The sequence below is a fragment of the Hevea brasiliensis genome, chromosome 7 (genome assembly GCF_030052815.1).
Source record: "Hevea brasiliensis isolate MT/VB/25A 57/8 chromosome 7, ASM3005281v1, whole genome shotgun sequence".
Classification (NCBI taxonomy): Eukaryota; Viridiplantae; Streptophyta; class Magnoliopsida; order Malpighiales; family Euphorbiaceae; genus Hevea; species Hevea brasiliensis.
This window is the reverse complement of record NC_079499.1, coordinates 18,096,853-18,115,685: the sequence shown is the minus strand read 5'-3', so window position 1 is coordinate 18,115,685 and position 18,833 is coordinate 18,096,853. Positions and strand designations below refer to the sequence as shown.

The 18,833-nt window shown below is 32.1% G+C and overlaps 1 pseudogene; it reads right to left on the bottom strand.

The window, feature by feature from the left end:
* Positions 1-9,748: 9,748 nt before the first annotated feature.
* Positions 9,749-14,709, bottom strand: LOC131181341 (protein ENHANCED DISEASE RESISTANCE 2-like; annotated as a pseudogene).
* Positions 14,710-18,833: the final 4,124 nt, after the last annotated feature.

Sequence of the window (18,833 nt, the reverse complement as noted above, 5' to 3'; positions counted from 1 at the left end):
GTGTCAGACCAGTTTTGAGAAGTTGAAGGCTATGTTGACAGAGGCACCCGTATTAACACAGCCAGTGTCAGGAAAGGACTTCGTGGTCTACAGTGATGCCTCTCATAATGGGTTAGGGTGTGTATTGATGCAAGAGGGGAAGGTGGTCGCCTATGCTTCCAGGCAGTTAAGGCCACATGAACAGAACTACCCTACCCATGATCTAGAGCTTGCAGCAATTATCTTCGCACTGAAGATATGGAGGCATACTTGTATGGTGAAAAGTGCTACATTTACACAGACCACAAGAGTCTAAAATATTTGCCAACTCAGAGGGAGCTCAACCTTAGACAGAGGCGATGGATTGAGTTCCTGAAGGACTATGATTGTGTGATTGACTATCATCCTGGGAAGGCAAATGTAGTTGCTGATGCTTTGAGCAGAAAATCCATGACAGCCTTGAGATCATTGAATGCCCGTCTATCTTTGATTCGAGATGGAGCTATTTTGGCTGAGTTGCAAGTGAGGCCAAACCTGCTACAGCAGATTTTAGATGGGCAAAAGGCAGATGAAAAGTTAACGGCCATTATGAGCAAAATCCCAGAAGGAAAAGCAACTGACTATGAGGTAAAAGCAGATGGGTGTCTGTATTACAAAGGAAGACTGTGTGTACCAGAAGATGGGGAAGTGAAGGCCAGTATTCTGAAAGAGGCGCACACTAGTGTATATGCTATGCACCCAGGAAGTACAAAGATGTATCATGATCTGAAGCTTCAGTATTGGTGGCCTGGTATGAAGAGGGACATAGCTGACTATGTGACTAAATGCTTGACATGTCAGCAAGTCAAGGCAGAACATCAAGTTCCATCGGGTTTGCTACAGCCTATACGCATACCTGAATGGAAATGGGATCGGGTCACCATGGATTTTGTAAGTGGTCTACCTCTCACCCGGAAGAAACATGATGCAGCATGGGTGATAGTTGATAGATTGACAAAGTCAGCACACTTTCTGCCAGTTAGGACTGACTACTCACTGGAGAAGTTAGCGGTGTATATCGCTGAGATAGTTAGACTGCATGGAATCCCACTTTCCATCATATCTGATCGAGACCCAAGGTTTACATCGAGATTTTGGAAGAAGTTGCATGAATCCTTGGGTACACAACTCCATTTCAGCACAGCTTTCCATCCTCAGACGGATGGGCAATCCGAAAGAGTAATCCAGGTAAACAATTGAACCAATTGAATTAGTACAAATATTGAACTAAAATTATAATAATAACATGAAATATATGTCAGGTCCTTGAGGATATGCTGAGGAGTTGTGTCATTGAGTTTGAGGGAAGTTGGGATAGATACCTCCCAGCGCGAATTTGCATACAACAATAGCTACCAAGCTAGTATCCAAATGGCCCCGTATGAAGCGCTGTATGGGAGAAAATGTAGAACTCCAGTGTGCTGGACTGAATTGGGCGAAGACAAACTGGTAGGGCCGGACCTGGTGAAACAGGCTGAGGAGAAGGTAAAATCAATCAAAGCCAACTTAAAGGTTGCCTCAGACAGACAGAAATCTTATGCCGACCTGAAGAGGAAAGAAATAGAGTATGGGGTTGGCGACAAAGTGTTCCTCAAGGTGTCACCATGGAAAAAAGTATTGAGGTTTGGAAGGAAAGGTAAGTTGAGCCCTAGGTTCATTGGCCCATATGAAGTCATTGAACGTGTGGGTCCAGTGGCCTATAGGCTAGCTTTACCACTGAGTGGACAAGATCCACAATGTGTTCCACGTGTCTATGCTCGTAAGATACCACTCGGATCCTTCACATGTCATCTCGGAGAAGAAATTGAAATACTGACGGTTGACATACGAAGAAGAACCTCTACGGATCTTGGCTCGAGAAGTGAAAGAGTTGAGAAACAAGCAAATTCCATTGGTGAAAGTGCTTTGGAGGCACCACAACAGGAGGCAACTTGGGAAAGTGAAGAGGCGATGAGGCAACAGCAGTTCCCTCAACTGTTTGCATCGAGTAAATTTCGAGGACGAAATTTAAATTAGAGGAAGAGTTGTAACACCCTCCGGTAACTACTCCGTACATCCTCTTATTCGGTGGCCGGTGTCGGTCGGACAGCTAGAATGTCCGAAAAATATTTAAATTAAAGTCAGAACCATAATTAACTCAAATATTAATAAGAAAAATTTAGTAAAAATTTTAGGAATAAAATACAACCGAGTTAAAGCAGTATGCCCAAGCGATGGGAAACTGAGAGGAAGTTGCGGTTCTCGCAACGAGGAGCCCTAGACCGGGAGAAAAATTATAAAATAATTTTTGGGACTCCAGAGAAGGGTTATTGAGGTTCCCATGGCATTAGAATGCCAAGAAAATACCTAGAAAAATTTTTTAATCGGTACAGACAATTTTGACCCGTTAAGCCAAATGGAGGGCATTTTGGTCATTTCGCTTTCCGAGGTGATTTTTGGCCGACTTGTCCAGTTGAGTAAATAATTAATATGACATAAAATATGAAGAAATATTACTAAAAATTTAAATTGAAATTGAGTAGTGAAGGAAGAAAAAGAAAATGAGAAAAATGCTTATTAATGACATCATGAAGATGTCATTTAAAAACTATAACCAATCCTATTTAAACAACTAATTAACCAACAAATAAAAAGGACTAAATAAAGACCAAATTAACAAAAATGCAGCAGCCATCTCCTTTCAAGAAAACCAGCCGAAACATACCTAGAACCACCTCCATTGATTTTCAATCCAAACCTTAAATTCCCTCTTCATTTCACCCTAAAACCCTAGAGATCTTTCACTAAAATTTGCCCTAGCACCTTGCTAAACCTTTTGGCAGCAAGAAGGAGAAAGAAAGTGAAGTTTAGGGGCTTGGGAAATTCTGCCACTCAAGGTTAGTGCTACACTTTCATTTTCACTCTTTTAATCTTAGTTAGAACATCATTTTGAGCTAAGAGATTTTAAGAAATTGAAGTAAATTATATGTGTTAAGGGTACCTTCAATTTTTGGCAGCCCTATGGAAGGATGAGTTTGATTGTTTAATAAACTTAGAGTGGCTAGAAATGATGGTTAAGGTATTAATATGCATGGATATTGAACTAAGTATGTTAATTAAAGTTTATGAGCAAATTGATTTGGACATTAGGGTTTGGAAAGGTGAAAATGTGACTTGGCTTAGGAAATTGTTAGAGAACTTTTTAATGGTCAATTAGTGACTATTTTAGGTAAGTTGACCATAGAATGGACTGAAAAATAGGATTGCAAAGTGAAGTTGCAGTGCCCTAGGACAAGCAGAGGGACCAAAATTCAGTCCACTTGCACTACCATAACTTGGGCTGTGTTGGTCCAATTGGTGTTTGGCCAATTGGACATGAAACTAGGCTTATAATGGCACATTTTTACTGAAGAAACCATGCCCAAAAGACCAAAGCAAGAGGACCAAAACTTGGCCCCAATCCGGATACCCTGCCACTGCTTCTGCAGAATTGACCAAATGAACAGTATTTGGCCATAACTCACTGTAAATATGGTCAATTGACCTGAAATTTTTACAACAATAATTTAAGACATAGACAAACAGCTTTCATGAAGGAACCTACCCCAAATTATGGCCAGAACCTAACCTAAATGGCAGTGGAAGTTACTGTTCATGTTACTGTAGATATGGTAATTTCTGCAGAATGGGAATCCGGCCAGCTGTGGTTTTTGGACCATATCTAGAGCTACAAAACTCCAAATGCAGTGATTCAAAAAAGGAAATTCAACTAGACAAAATAAGGAACAACTTTCATGTTTTACATTTCTTCAAATTCCCACAGAAACAGTGTCCAATGGAACAGTGAAGTTGACTCACCAAAACTAAAAATTCTGCTTGTGTTGGTTTAAACTTGAAATGGTATTAACACTTAATGCCAACAAGTTTTAAACACAAAATGTGGTATGTTGGAAGTGCCAAAGTCAATGTACATATTTTTATTCTAAAAGTCAACATTTTTGTTGACCAATAAGATGAATAGTGACACTAAAAATTTGAAATTCACAAATTGAAGAATTTAAAAGTTTCAAATGCCCTAGTATACCTAACAAGATTGGTTTGGATAGTTTGGATGCCAATAGGGTTCAGTTAGCAGTACTGCACATGGCAATATGCCATTCTGTGATTTCATGGCTTGTAGCCATTCTAACTTTTTATTGAGACTTGGCCTTGTGCCTGATATTATTCTGACTTGTTAGCCGCTCACTGGGAGATGCATATGTGACCGATGGTGTGACGGCCCGAGGTACTAGGTACCCAGTGCCAGTTTACCCGTTATCCAGTCCAGTCATCTAGTGTAGGTTTACTTGGGGTAACCAAATGAATAAAAGTGAACAACGTTAACGAAATAATGGATATACCAATACCAAACAAAGAAAGCATACACATTCTATACACATTTATTTTCTTGCTATTTTCCTTTATTATATTATTGCACCACTAAGCATTATTGCTTAGCGCGTTGCTTTTGCCACACGTAGGTACTGGAGATTCCGATCGTGAGCCCAGTAGACCACAGACTGGGTGAGTCCATCCTGCAGCTCTGCACAGTGTCCGTGTCACCTCAACTTCTGCAGTGCATTGGTAGGACATTAGGTGTCATTTTGACATTTTGTAACTTAACTTTGTTTTTCTCCTATGTAATTAAACTTGTGTAATGTATATTGATGTTTATGTAAATTATGAAAATTGTACTTGTGAATGGAAAAGTAAATGTTTACTTGTGATTTATATGTGATCATCACATGTGATGGATGATTGAGAACTGGAATTGAAATGTTGTTGAGACCTCAAATAAATAAAAATTTTGCTAAATGGCTTAAATAAAGTATATTTCATAAATTATATGCAAAAGCATGATATAAATTAATTAAGGTATATTAGAGTGTGCCGGTACACTGTGTGGCATTACTTACTCGGGTATACTGTACACGGGTAAGGGGTGTCACAGGCTTAACAATTCTTTTTCATGATTTTCTCTTTTCCACTGTGTTCACAATAGTCCTAAGGACCGCGGCGTCACATTTTACGGTTCGAAATTTGAGTTTAAATTAACCTTGCAGTCGTTCCCGAGAAGGTCACCCATCGCTTTGACTCTCGGCTCATTTAACTTCTGGTGTTCTGTTTTTCTTATTTATACTTAACTAATTGACAATTACTAATTATTTGTGTTTAGGGCTTATCTAGTTATCTTAGACGTGGTTCTAATCCTCTTAATTGTTCGGACTGACACCGGTCTCCGAAATAGTATAATTTACCAGGCTATGTAAATAGGGGTGTTACACCCAGTGGCAAAGAATGTAACCACTCTCTAGTTCGGTCCTTCAAAGAGAAAGGGAATAATCTGAGTCAAATTGCACCATTAGAAACTCCATTTATCTTCAACATATCACTGATCTCAAGAAAGTGTGCTAAATGCACATGTGGACTTTCACTTGGACTTCCCCCAAATTATGATTATTGTGCCATCTGACAAAGTGCAGGCTTTAATTCAAAATTATTAGCTTCTACTCTTGGTCTTGTGATACTTGGCATGAAATCCCCAATGTTAGGATAGGCATAATCCTTCACAGATCGGTTGTTATTATTGTTGTTAGCCATTTCTTTTTATGGTTACTTTTGCTCTTGTGCTCTTTCTTGTTGTTGTTGAGCTCTAAATTTAGCTTTTCTCCTCTTAGCTTTTGCTGTCTTTTCTATTTCTGGATCAAAAAATAAATTGATTTCTTCACTTTTTATCCTTCTCATAAAATAAAAGTACCTGAAAAACAAAATAAACGAATTCTCAAAGTAAAATGGTTAAAAGAAATTTAAAATATAATACCTAAATTAACCAAACAAACAATCGTTCAATATCAAACAAAAATCAAATCTTCGGTAATTGTGCCAAAAACTTGATGCATGAATCTGCAAGTATACGGGTCGTATCAAGTAATAAAGTGATAAGTCAAGTATCATTCCTACAAGGACTTGCCGTTTGAGTACCAAACTATGAATAAAGCAATTATTTGGGCTAATGATTGATGAATATATAATAAATGTAAATGAGCAAAGTAAAATTAATAAATCTAACTAAAATGAGTAAAGAGCAAGCAAATAAATTCTAAATCTAGATGCAATTGAACTAAATTAATAACGGGTAATATAAATCAAAGTCCAATTACGATAAAAATGATTCCAGAGTTAGGAGTTTATGTATAAATTAATTGGAATTTGTCTTGGTTATTCCAATTTTAAGGAAAAATAGAGTTTGAAGATGATTCATTCTAAATTTCTTTGATACCTTTTTCAAGCAAACCAAAGTGTGTTTAAAGATAACTAAGCCTACTTTCGTACGATATTTGATTAATTTAAAACCCATTAAGTTTTGTAATCAATCATTAAATCCTCTTAAAAACCTAGATTATTTCTAAATCTAGGTGATTTTAAGTTTTAATCCTTGATTATCTATTAATGATCTTTACCTTTTGATCCTTCAATCAAAGATTAACACAATACCCAATGGGTACCAATATTAGGCAAGGAAATTAAGTACACAAGGAAAGAATCTAAACTCATATTTATATAAAATATGGAAATAACCAGTCCAAATCGACAAATTAATCTAAAATATGTTTCCCAACTCTAAAATCCAAAGAGTCTACTTACTTATACTGGTATTTACAAGAGAAATCAATGGAAAAGTAAAGAAAAACATGATAAGGGGACCTAAAATAGAAAAACCCGGTAGAAGAACCTAAAACTCTGAGTCCTAGAGCTTTCAGAAATGGCTGCAGTAGCTCCTTTTCTTTAGAATTGATGGTGTCCTCCTACCTTTTATTTTTGTAATTTTTTCTTTCGTTTCTTTCTTGTTGTTACATCTTGTGGCAAAAACTAGAAAATGATGCTTTTATATGGTCCCAAAAGTTGCCCTAAAAATAGATAAGAGCCAAGGAGTGGATAAAAAATGAGGTATAAAGATATCCAGGTTAGCAAAGCTATTCATGTTCTGAGCAATCTGCTTAGGGTACTGCTTATCCTAAGCAACATCTTTAGCAATTTTGGGCCTCTACATGCACTATCTATTCAAGGTTAAGTAAACATTCAACAAATCTTAGCAGTTTTGGGATAAAATGAGTTTTTTTGTACATGTTTGACTTCTAAATTGACCTGAGTTGCACCTTAAGCACTGCCGTTTACCCTAAGTAGGATCTCAAGTAAGACCCTAAGCAAATCTCGGCAAGTTTATGGATGAAAACTTGAATGTGTTGTATTTAAGCTATGCTTGACTTGCAGCTTGCTAGGGCTTAAAGTTAAGCAATATGACATACCCTGAGCAATACCATAAGCAAAATCTCAAGCAAATTTCGGCCAACTTAATCTTCCAAGGCTTAATTTTTTCAACTTTTCTCCATGCTTAAGGGGCTCTAAATTTATTCAAATCACTTCTTAATGCACTCATTGACCTTCAATTTGCCACAAAAACTTATTAAAAATAACAAAATTGTAAAAATCAAATATAAAGTAATTGAAGTTAACAAATAAGCTAAAATAAAGCTAAAAACATAAAATATCCTAAAATATAAGGGCAAAATAAATGCAAAGCTACCTTAAAATGCCTATATGAAATGAATGCAACATCTGCTCTTATACACCTTGACAAAATGGGGTGGTTGAGCAAAAACACAAACACATGTTATAAGTAGCTCGAGCCCTTATTTTTCAATCTCACTTACCTAAAAAATTCTAGGATAAAACCATCCTAACTGCTATATATCTTATATATGTTACCTTCTTCTGTTTTAAAATGGAAAACAATTTTTGAAGTTTTGCATAACAAATTGCCCACCTATGATCATATTAAGATTTTCGGTTACTTGTGTTTTGCCACTAATACCAACCCATACAAGACCACACTTGAACCAAGAACCATTAAATGTCTATTCCTTGGATATGCAACTAGGCACAAGGCATACAAAGTTTATGTTATCAATTCCCACATAGTGTTTGTTTTCAGAGATGTGATTTTCTATGAGTTAGTCTTCCCATATAAACCCTCTTTTACAATAATTAATCCAGCTACCTCATCAAACACACAAATTCTTATGGTTCCTATCTCTACTACAATAGAACTTCCATTTTATATTATTACTACTCCAACTGAAAGTACTCTTCCTTTGTCACATTCACCTTGTCTAGAGTTAACATAATCATTATCTTCTACACTGCATGTGTCAAATCCCACACCATCCATTGTCCCATTACAATGTAGCACTCGCAATACATCAAAACCATCCTGGTTACAAGATTTTATTTCTATTATTACTACACCTACTTCCTTACCAATAGCATTATCTTCTCATCATGATGGTTCTAAAAGTATGGTCTTCCCTTATAATCATTTTATTTTAGCTCGTAAATTTCATTCTTCTTATCTTGCTTTTTGACTAATGCATCAACTATTAAAGAGCCTTATTCTTATCATTAAGCTAAGAATGATATTAGATGGGTTCAAGCCATGAAGCAAAATTTGGCAGCACTTGAGCACAATAATACTTGGCAACTAGTTGATCTTCCTATTGGTAAGAAACCCATCATTTTTAAGTGGGTTTTAATAAGTCAAATACAAGCAAGATGGTACAATGGACGGGTTTAAAGCACAACTAGTCATAAAGGGCTTCAATCAGGTGAAAGGAATTGATTATGTGGATAGCTTCTCACTAGTAGCTAATATAGTTACAGTTTGAGTTTTCTTAGCCATTGTCTTAACTAAAAATGGGTTCATTCACCAAGCTAATATAAATAATGCCTATCTCTATGGTTTCATCGATGAAGACCTCTATATGCTTCCTTCAGAGGGCTCTAAAAAGGCATAAACAGGGCAGGCGTGCAAGCTAATCTAGTCACTCTATGGCTTGAAACAAGCAGGCCATCAATGGAATAAACAATTCACCACAAAACTCAAATAGTTTGGTTTTCAGTAATCTTCGGCTGATCATTGTTTATTTACAAAGTTTTCAAATGGGGAATTTCAAGCTCTCTTGGTATATATCGATGATGTTCTTATCACCGGTACAAATAAAGGTTCCATTATATCCACAAAATAGTTTTTTGATGAAGTTTTTACCATCAAAGACCTAGGATATGTAAAATATTTCCTGGGTATTGAACTAGCACATTCTCTCAAAGGGTTATTTATCAGTTAAAGAAAGCATATAATGGACATGATAATTGATGTTGGCCTCTTGAATGCTAAGCCTGCTCCTTTTCCCATGGCAAAGACTCTTCGTCTTGTGCCTGATATGGGTGATCCTATGCCATATCCTGAGAAGTGTCGGCAGATTGTAAGCAAATTATTATACATAAGTTTAACTTAGCTCGATATCTCCTTTCTTGTTCAACAGCTCAGTCAGTATCTTCAGATGCCAAGAGTCCCTCATTAGCATGTTGTTATTCAGGTCTTAAAACACTTTTAGGGTTGTCCTTGCAAAGGTGTATTTTTCCCATCTCAGTCTACTATGACATTAACTAGGTTTCTTGCCTAACTAGTCGTAAATCCATCACTGACTTTTGCATATTTCTCAGGTCATCCCTCATCTCATGGAAATCAAAGAAGATAACAATCAGTCAGTCATCAGCTGAGGCTGAATATTGCAGTATGGCTAGTATTGCCTGCGAGTTAAAATAGATTTCTTTTCTCCCCCAAGATTTCCATATTTCTGTTCAAACTCCAAGACTATTGCATTGTGATAATCAAACAGCCATCCATATCAGCAATAACCCAACCTTCCATGAGAGAACTAAGCACATTAACATCAACTACCCTGTCATCTACGGTCATGTAAACAATGGATTCCTACACCTAGTTCACACCCCTCATGTCTTCAACCAGCTGATGTATTTACCAATTCATTGTCTACTACATGTTTTTATTTCTTTTTTTCCAAGCTAAGCCTGGTTGAACTTCACCCGTCTCTAACTTAAAGGGAAAGAGGGGGGGGGGGGGGGGGGGGGGCTCTATGTATAAATTTAAATTATTTTATTTTTAGCTTTTTAGCTCAGATGGAAATGGCGCCAAGAATTTGTTAGTTTGTTATGCCCAACTGTCATTTTAGAATGTTGTTAGGAGAATATAGTGTAGCTCACAATGTTAATATGTGTCGTAGGTGTGCTCTAGAATACTCTTCGCTTTGTATATATAGACCTCATTGGTCAGTTGTAAAATTCATATGAAATACATTGCTCTGTATTCAGCTTTCCTCCGTTTGTCTCTGTTTTCCTTCACTCAAAAGAGGTGAAATTTTCATATATTATTACATACCCCTCCATAATATCAATTTTTAATTGACACTTTGTGTTCTTGTGGTAACTCTCATTGGTTCGAATTTTAAAATGTAATTAATGCATATCCTTTCATTTATTGAAAAGTGTTACGATGGTAACCACAATCATAGAGATGTCATTTCAGTTGCTTATATAAAGGATTTTTAGTCATTGCATTTTAATGTACCCCTTTATTAGCATTGAAGTTTTCTTTTTTATTAGTCATTTGCTAGAGTTTTCTTGGTGCATGTTTATATCCAATTTTTGTAAGTACCGTGGTTATTATTTTTTAATTGTTTTAACTTTCTGAGTATGTTGGCAAGGATAAATAAACTTCATCCACCCAATCACAGTTAAGAAACCAAACCACGAGGCAAGATATTGCATTCATGCTCAAAGAGAGTGATTTACCCATGATTCATGCTCTATATTTTATTTGTGAAGAGTTTTAATGCATGTGATAGATGAAGACAATATAGTTTGTGTGAGGAAGATTTGAAGGTAAGATTTCATCTCCCATTTGAGAGATTTCCTCCATAAATGCTAAAAAGGTATGGTTTGGTGTCCAACTAGTGAAGCCTAAATATATGGTGTACCATCATTGGGATATGACTTCTCTTTTCCCTAAAAAATATCATGTGAACTATAGGATTATGGCACAAATGTTTGCTTATAGAAAGTGGCCAATTGAAGATCATTGGCATTTAACAACCCATCCTAGCTATGGAGTGATGGTTGGTGCCGCTTATCCTTATAGAATGATTGATTTTCATTGTCCAAGACAAAGGGCTTTGAGGACATAAGTTAGGCTAGACAATAGAAGCCAAAGATATTTTGAGAGAGAGAGAGAGAGTTAAATAAGTGGCAGAATCAGAAATTAACATTATGGGGCAAAGACATTATATATATATATATATATATATATATATATATATATATATATATATATATATATATATATATTTATTTATTTCTCCTCTAAAAAATAGTGATCACTTTCAATTGTAGCCGAAAAAGTAGCTTCTAAATTTTAAAAACCTCTTTTTATGAAATACGCATCAATAAATTTATTTTTACTTATAATATTAACTTTTTAATTTTACTAACTTAAAATTTTTTTAATTAGTTCCCAATTCAAACATACACATAATCACCAAAGTAATAACTTAAAGCAAAAATTATCATTTAATCTTTATATTTTAATGAAATTAACTATTTAGTCTTTGTATTTTAAAAAATATACTATTTAGTCCATATATTTTATTTCTGTTAAACCATTTAATCCCTCCATTAAATTTTTTGTTAGTTAATGCTAGTCAAATTACTATTTAGTCCCTTTATTTTAAGGAAAATAATTAGTTGATCCTTGTATTTTGAAATTCATTATTACTTAGTCCTTCTATTTTAGTGAAACTAATTAATTGGTTTTTACATTTTTAAAAAACACAATATTTTGGAAAACATATTCTTAGATAAAAATGGAAATTTTGTTATGTGGAGACTAAATGTAAATATATATATATATATATATATATATATATATATATATATATATATATATATATATATATATATTAAATTGTTTAAGTAAAACATCCAATTCCTTGGACATTATTTGTGTTTTTTTTCCTGTGAAAAAAAAATTTCTTGATTAGTTAGAGATTTAGGGAAATCAATTAACCTTTTTTCGCAAACATTTTGTACCATTTTTATTAAAAGATGAAAATAGAGAGAGAATGAGGGGGAGAAATGTATGAGTATAGAGGAGAAGAAACTTGAAGAGAGAGAAATAAGAGAGGGTAAGAGAAAAAATAAGGGAAAGAGGATTAGTATAGTTTAGACATAAATAATAATAATGGGACTAAATAGCTAGTGGAATCAAATTATAAGAGCTAACTAATGTGTTTTGAAAATTATAGGGAGTAACTAATTATTTTACTAAAATAAAAAACTAAATAATAATTTGATTAACATTACTAATAAAAAAATTGATGGAGGAACTAAACAATACATAGTTTGATCTACCATTAAGCCAATATAAATTTCTAATACCGGTTAATATAATCTCTATCATCTCAAAATAATTAATGAAATTAAAAAAAATGAGAGTTTTTTCTTTATCAATTAAAATTTAATTATATTTAAGAGTGTTTCAAGACTAATTATTTAATTTTATAATATCAATATATGTGCTATTCTTTTAATGTTATTTAAAAATGATTACGTATAAGATAAACATTATTTAATTGTAAACATAAAAAATATCTCTACTTGAATTATACTATCTTCATTTATTTTTATTTGTTACATTACATTTTACACATTAATTAAGAAAATAATTATATAATTTTATTTTTATAAAATTGACTAAATTAACTTTTATCTCAATAGAGATAAAAAATAAAATTAAAAAAAAAATCAACATTTCTTAATTTTCTAAATACAATAAATAATTAAAAAAAACTCAAATGAAATAATAACTAATTGTGGGTTGATCATAGGGTGTCTTCTATAAATTTTTCTTATTAAAGAGAAAAAAAAAAAGATTGTAAAATGTTTCTTTTGAAAGATTGAAAATTGTTGGAGAAGAGAAAATGGATAGAGAATGGAAAGATGTCCAAGAGTACGTGAGATAGAATAGAATGGATGGTTTTCTCCTCGAAGTGCTAAAACTATTATCTTAGCCTTCGTCCATCAACCATTTCACAAATCCCAACACCAACTTAATCCTCATACCATACCTTACATTTGGGAGGTGGGTTTTCCAAGTTGGAAAAACCATTAATGGTAATGGACAAATTTGCTTACTCATCATAAATAAATAAATAAATAAACATAAATAATTAAAATAAAATAACTTTAACTCAATACGATTAAGATTTATAATCAAAATATAAATAAAACGGTCATTAGATAAAATTAGGCCTTGACGTCGACACGATAATGAAATTTTACAATTTACACTGTCAAGTCATATAATCTTTTAGATAATAATGTTCATAACACATGATGTCAATACAACTGTGAATTTTACACGATGAGGCCATGTAATCTTTTAAACGGCAATGCTTATAGCATATGGACAGGTACACAACCTTGTAACTCTATGGATTCCAAGTATTGCTCACATGCTTGGATTGTGTCTTCCTTGCATCACAAATCCTTGCATCACACGATAAGGATGTGCAATGCACTACCTCCACTTGCTTGGATGCCTCCATACTGTACTATATAACAGTGGCTGAGTGGCATTGTCCCCGCACCCTTAACTATTTTCTAACAAAAACAAATATTAATTCTTCTAATGATGCAAGGATTATGTGTCTACCAAAACACAGCCTTATCGCGTGATGATGCTTACGTTAAGGGTAAAATTGAACAGTTAGCTGTTTTCCTTCTTTTTATTCTTGCAATTTACAAGTTAACTTTTCTAGAAGAACAGAACATTTCATAGCTAACTTTTCAGTTTAACCTGTATAAAAAATGCCATTTCTATCACTAAGTTGGTCAGGTATCCCAGAACAAGGCTGACCACCCCTCCGGCAACTGTGGAAGATCCAACATCCACTTCAAGCTGAAACTTAGACACATTGAAAGGTTTAACATTTTGAAACTCAAATGATTACAGTTTACTTGTGTTATATGATGATTATAATCTAGTAATCTACCTCTAGGTAGTTTTTCCCGCGAAAATAATTTACTTCTAATGCTTGCCCCGCCAAGCAAGCTTTCCTTGCCAACAGTCTGCTTCACAATCCATGATCCCTGAGAAAACACATCACATTCAATGCTAAATGTGAGGAAAAAAGAAGCATGACCATCGAGTTATATGCGAATGCAAAAGGAAGAAATTTTAATATTTGGAATTGAGTTTTACTGACCTTGGAAATATAAGGTATCAGCTTAAATCTTGAATTCCTATAGGCATCATCACCATTAACAAAGTTTTGTGGCAAGAGTGTTTCCTCCAGAGGAGTTTTTAGCATGTAGTACAATGCCAGGGTATACATGGTTGAACCTGGAACCTTGTCATAATTGAGTAAAATACATAATTTTATTCTATATGATGATGACGATGACAATTAATTTCAAGATTAAGATGATTTATTTAACATCAAGCTCACATTTATGTTCACAATAAAGAAGAAATCTGGTCGATCTTGTGCTGCGTAATTCTGCATCAATCCAACAATAATTTAAGGTATTGGGGAATTTCATTTCAATACTCGGTTGTGCCTTTTGAATCTTGCTACTATGTTGGCATAATTATCGATAAAGAAATTTCAATATTAGGAAATGGCATTAGATTATAGATTAAATTTAAACCTGAACAGTACTATCAGGACGGCTACCAAGATCATTTTCATTTGATATTTAAGTTTTTTTTAATAAAAAATTATCTGTCACATTTAAAAAATTAATAAGTATTAATTATTTTTTTTAATTTTATCTTTTACCTCTATTAAATATAATAAATCTTTATATAAAGAGTAATTAAGTAAAATAATAGTTAATTTAAAATCAATTAATAATATGTTTTTATAAAAATGAGGTTATCTAATTATTTCATTATTTTTTGTGTAAAACCTAAATATAATAAATAAAAATGGATGAAAGTAGTATTAGATTAAATATTTTATTTAAATTCAAATATTTTTTATATATATTTTAATTAATTTTACACACATCTCGATATAAATTTAATCTAACTATTATTAAGTTGTTCTAATATAAATTCAAATTTATATTAGATGTATTATTTTAAAAATTTGACCAAAATATCAGTAAAATGGATTAAATTTAAGATAAAATTTACAATTTACAATTATATAATTTAATTTTCTGATTCTTTTATATCTTAACATAATTTCCAATTATTTAGTCAATATTTTTGTCAAATTATGCAGAGGATTAATCAGACAAATAAATCAATCAATTATTTTTATATTATATTAAAAAAATTAGTAAATTAAATTGTCTACCATTCCAATTTAAAAATACAGAATATAGCGGCAGAGATAAGAATGGATGATTGGTGACGACAACTATATGAAGATTGAGAGAAAAGGTTTAGGATAGAATCAAATTGTCTTCTTTTATTTTTTTTAATCCGCATTTAATATAATTTTGATTTATTCTATTTAAAATTAAATATTTATATTAAAATTTACATATAATTAATTAATATATAACAGAAATATAAAAATTTTTCTTGAAATCCTTGCATATAAAGTTTAAATTTTATAAATTACATAGTTTCTTAATATTATTATCAGAGTCTCTCAAGTTAAAAGGTTGAGAGTTTAAATTTAAATCTCCCTATTCATTAATTAAATATTTTAATATAAAATATAGTGATTTCTCGACAATATATACATATGATATAATTAAAATAATAAATAAAGAAATATAAATATTTAATTTAAAATGATTGAATTTATTTTTATACAAAATTAAAATTATAATAGTCACAACTTCTTCCAAATAAAAATAATAATAATAATAAATCAAATAGTGATAGATGCAAAAGAAGATAGGGTTATCGACATAGTTTCTCCTCGGGACTACCAATTCCAATTTCTTCTAAGCATTTCTGTCGTCATCTCTGTGACCAATTTCCCACGAGAAAAGGTAAGCTCTAACTCTTCAAATTTATTGGGAGAATATTATAATTTTATGAAATTTTCATTCAATTATTTTGCTCATCTTTGATAAATTATTATAGTTCGTTGAAGGATTTCAAATTTAATTTAATATATTAAATGCTAATTTTTTAATAAAAATTGCAGTGTTATTAATAATAAGTATAATTTTAAGATTGAATTATTTTATAATTATTAATCATATGAGGAAATTATTTTATTTTATTTTTTAAATTTAAGAGATGATTTTATTGTAAATTTTATATATTATATATTTATTTAAATATGTAACTTACTTCATGTTTAATCTGAATTGTAAAATAAAAAAAAATTAATGATGTTAAAGATTAATCTTTAATTTTTTTAATATTATAAATATAATTATCTCAATATTTAAAAGGAGAATTTTCTTTCAGACAATATTAAGATATAAGAATGGAAATTTCATTTTCTTTCTGAGTACATAATTTTTCGTTGTTCAACTGTATCCATTTTCAGACTCTCACTTCGACCAATGCCGTGTTGGGTGAAGAGAAGTTGACAACGTGGTTCAGCTTCAGTTACGTGAACATCTTCTTCCACTCCATTTGGCGATAATTCTTTATATATACAACAATAATTAAAAAAAAAAAAACCTTTTTTTTTATTATCAAAACTTTTTATTTGTAAGAAAACATAAATTCATTAATAAAATCAAAAGTTTAAGCATTACAAATAATTATGAAAATACAATTCTTTATTTATTTTGGATAGCAAAATAATCTTTTTGAATTTTTTATGCCTCAACTGTTTTTACAACAATTTGATGCATACATGTATAAATGAGTTCAAACTATTATGCACGAAGAGGCTGCACTATCAGATTTTACTGGTCCTTTATTTATTTAGACTTTATTTATTTGGATGATAAAATAATCTCTCTGAATCTTTCATATTTGAATTGTTTTTGTAGGAACTTAATGCATACACAAATGAATTCAAGTCACTGTGAGTCAATAGAGGAATATGTGGTACTGCTAGACTCTATTGGTAAAAGATCCATATCTGCAAATTAAGATATAAAATTTCTAACAAAATAAAATCTGTTGACCCCACAAGCTCAAAGGAGCATAGATTTTGATGATACCAAAACTCAACTAGAATCAAACTAATATTGTTTTAAGTGTTATGCTTCTCAAAGAACAAAAAAAAAAAAAAAGACTCAAGGATTTCATGATGGATTCGTGCTTTTAAAGAAAGGATAACATTTTAAAATAACACAGGACAAATCAAAGGAGATAAAAAAAAAATGTTACCTTCTAAAGCTGTATTGAAGATCAAATTTGAAGGTCCATATAGTATAGAAGTTAGTTTTAACTTTTAGGATTGCTTGTGAAAAGAATTGAGGAGTAGAAGTCAATGATACTTATTTTCAATCCCTCAAAAGATTTTCTTTTGAATATCATTAATGGCCTAAAAGCATTTGATTATGATTTGGTATAAAATTTTAAAGTTTTGAAAGTTGTGTAGAAAAGTTTTCCTGGTATGCTAACTGGTTTGCTACTTGTTTTGGTATGCTAACTTGTTTGTTACATTTTCCAGTATGCTAACTGTCTCAACTCTGCACAACATCGCAGAAAAAGACAAAATAATAGTTATTTTCTTGAAATTCGAAATTATAACGTTCAAACGAGTTCTCAAACGGTCAAAAAACATTCCAAAGCTATAAATACACATATCCTTGGTCATTTGGCACAAAATGAAAGTCTCTCTACTGTTCAAAATTATAAAAGCTTTCATTCAAAGTGCTCAAAGTGTTTTTATTGCTCATCATTGGCTTATCTACACATCTCTTCTTTATAGATTTTGTTGTATTGAGTGAGAGCGAGTTTTAAACACTTTATTATCATTTATGAGAGGTCATTCAAGCACATATTGAAGCTTGATTGTGAAAAAGTGTTTGGGATAACACTTGGTAGAAGTGTGAAGCTACTTGTAAAAGTTTTGGTGAGAAGATTTGTAAAGGGCTTTTGTCTCTTGCCTTTAAAAGAGAAGAATAGTGAAGTGAAGACTCAAAGTGGGATCTTTGAGAGAGTGGATGTAGGCTAGTTGAGCCAAACCACTGTAAAATTTCAGTATTCAATTTTCTCAACCCTTACTCTTTACATTTATGCATTTTAACTTTCTGATTGATGTGTTTTTGCTGATATGAAAGTTGATACTGTTTATTGTTAACCTTGCTGCAAATTGAGAAAATTGGTTTACTGCTGAATCTGCTGACATCTGATTTAATCTGCTTATTGTTTGATTTGCTGTCAATTAATATATCTGGTGTATTGCTCTGTTTGCTGTGTTGTAAACTTATCCAAATTACTGAAATTTCTACTGAATGACAATATAATGTGTTAGATCAGTATACTGATTGCATATGACCTAAATTTGAATCAACTTATCAATAGAGCTGTATTATTCATATTTTATATTAAACAATTAAGTTGAACCAAGCTGTAATTTTTCAAAAGTTTTGAGCAAGAACCAAAAAATTATTTTTAAAGTCTAATTCACCCCCCTCTTGGATATATTTTGAGACATCAAAATCAATTATCATACTTTATTTATAATAACTAAAAACCAAACTCTTAGAATAGAATGTAAAAATTGATAGAAATAAATTCAAGATCTATTAAGAAGAACATAAATGAGAACAAATTCTCAATATCCGTTTTAGAACGGCACAAATTTGAGAGTTATTAAAAGAAAACAAAAAAATAAAAACACAAAAACAAGAAAAGAATGGAAGAAGAAAAGATCTAAAGGAAGGAGAGAGGGAGGGGTCGTCACCACTCACCAACAAGAAGCCCTCCCTCAGATTTGATT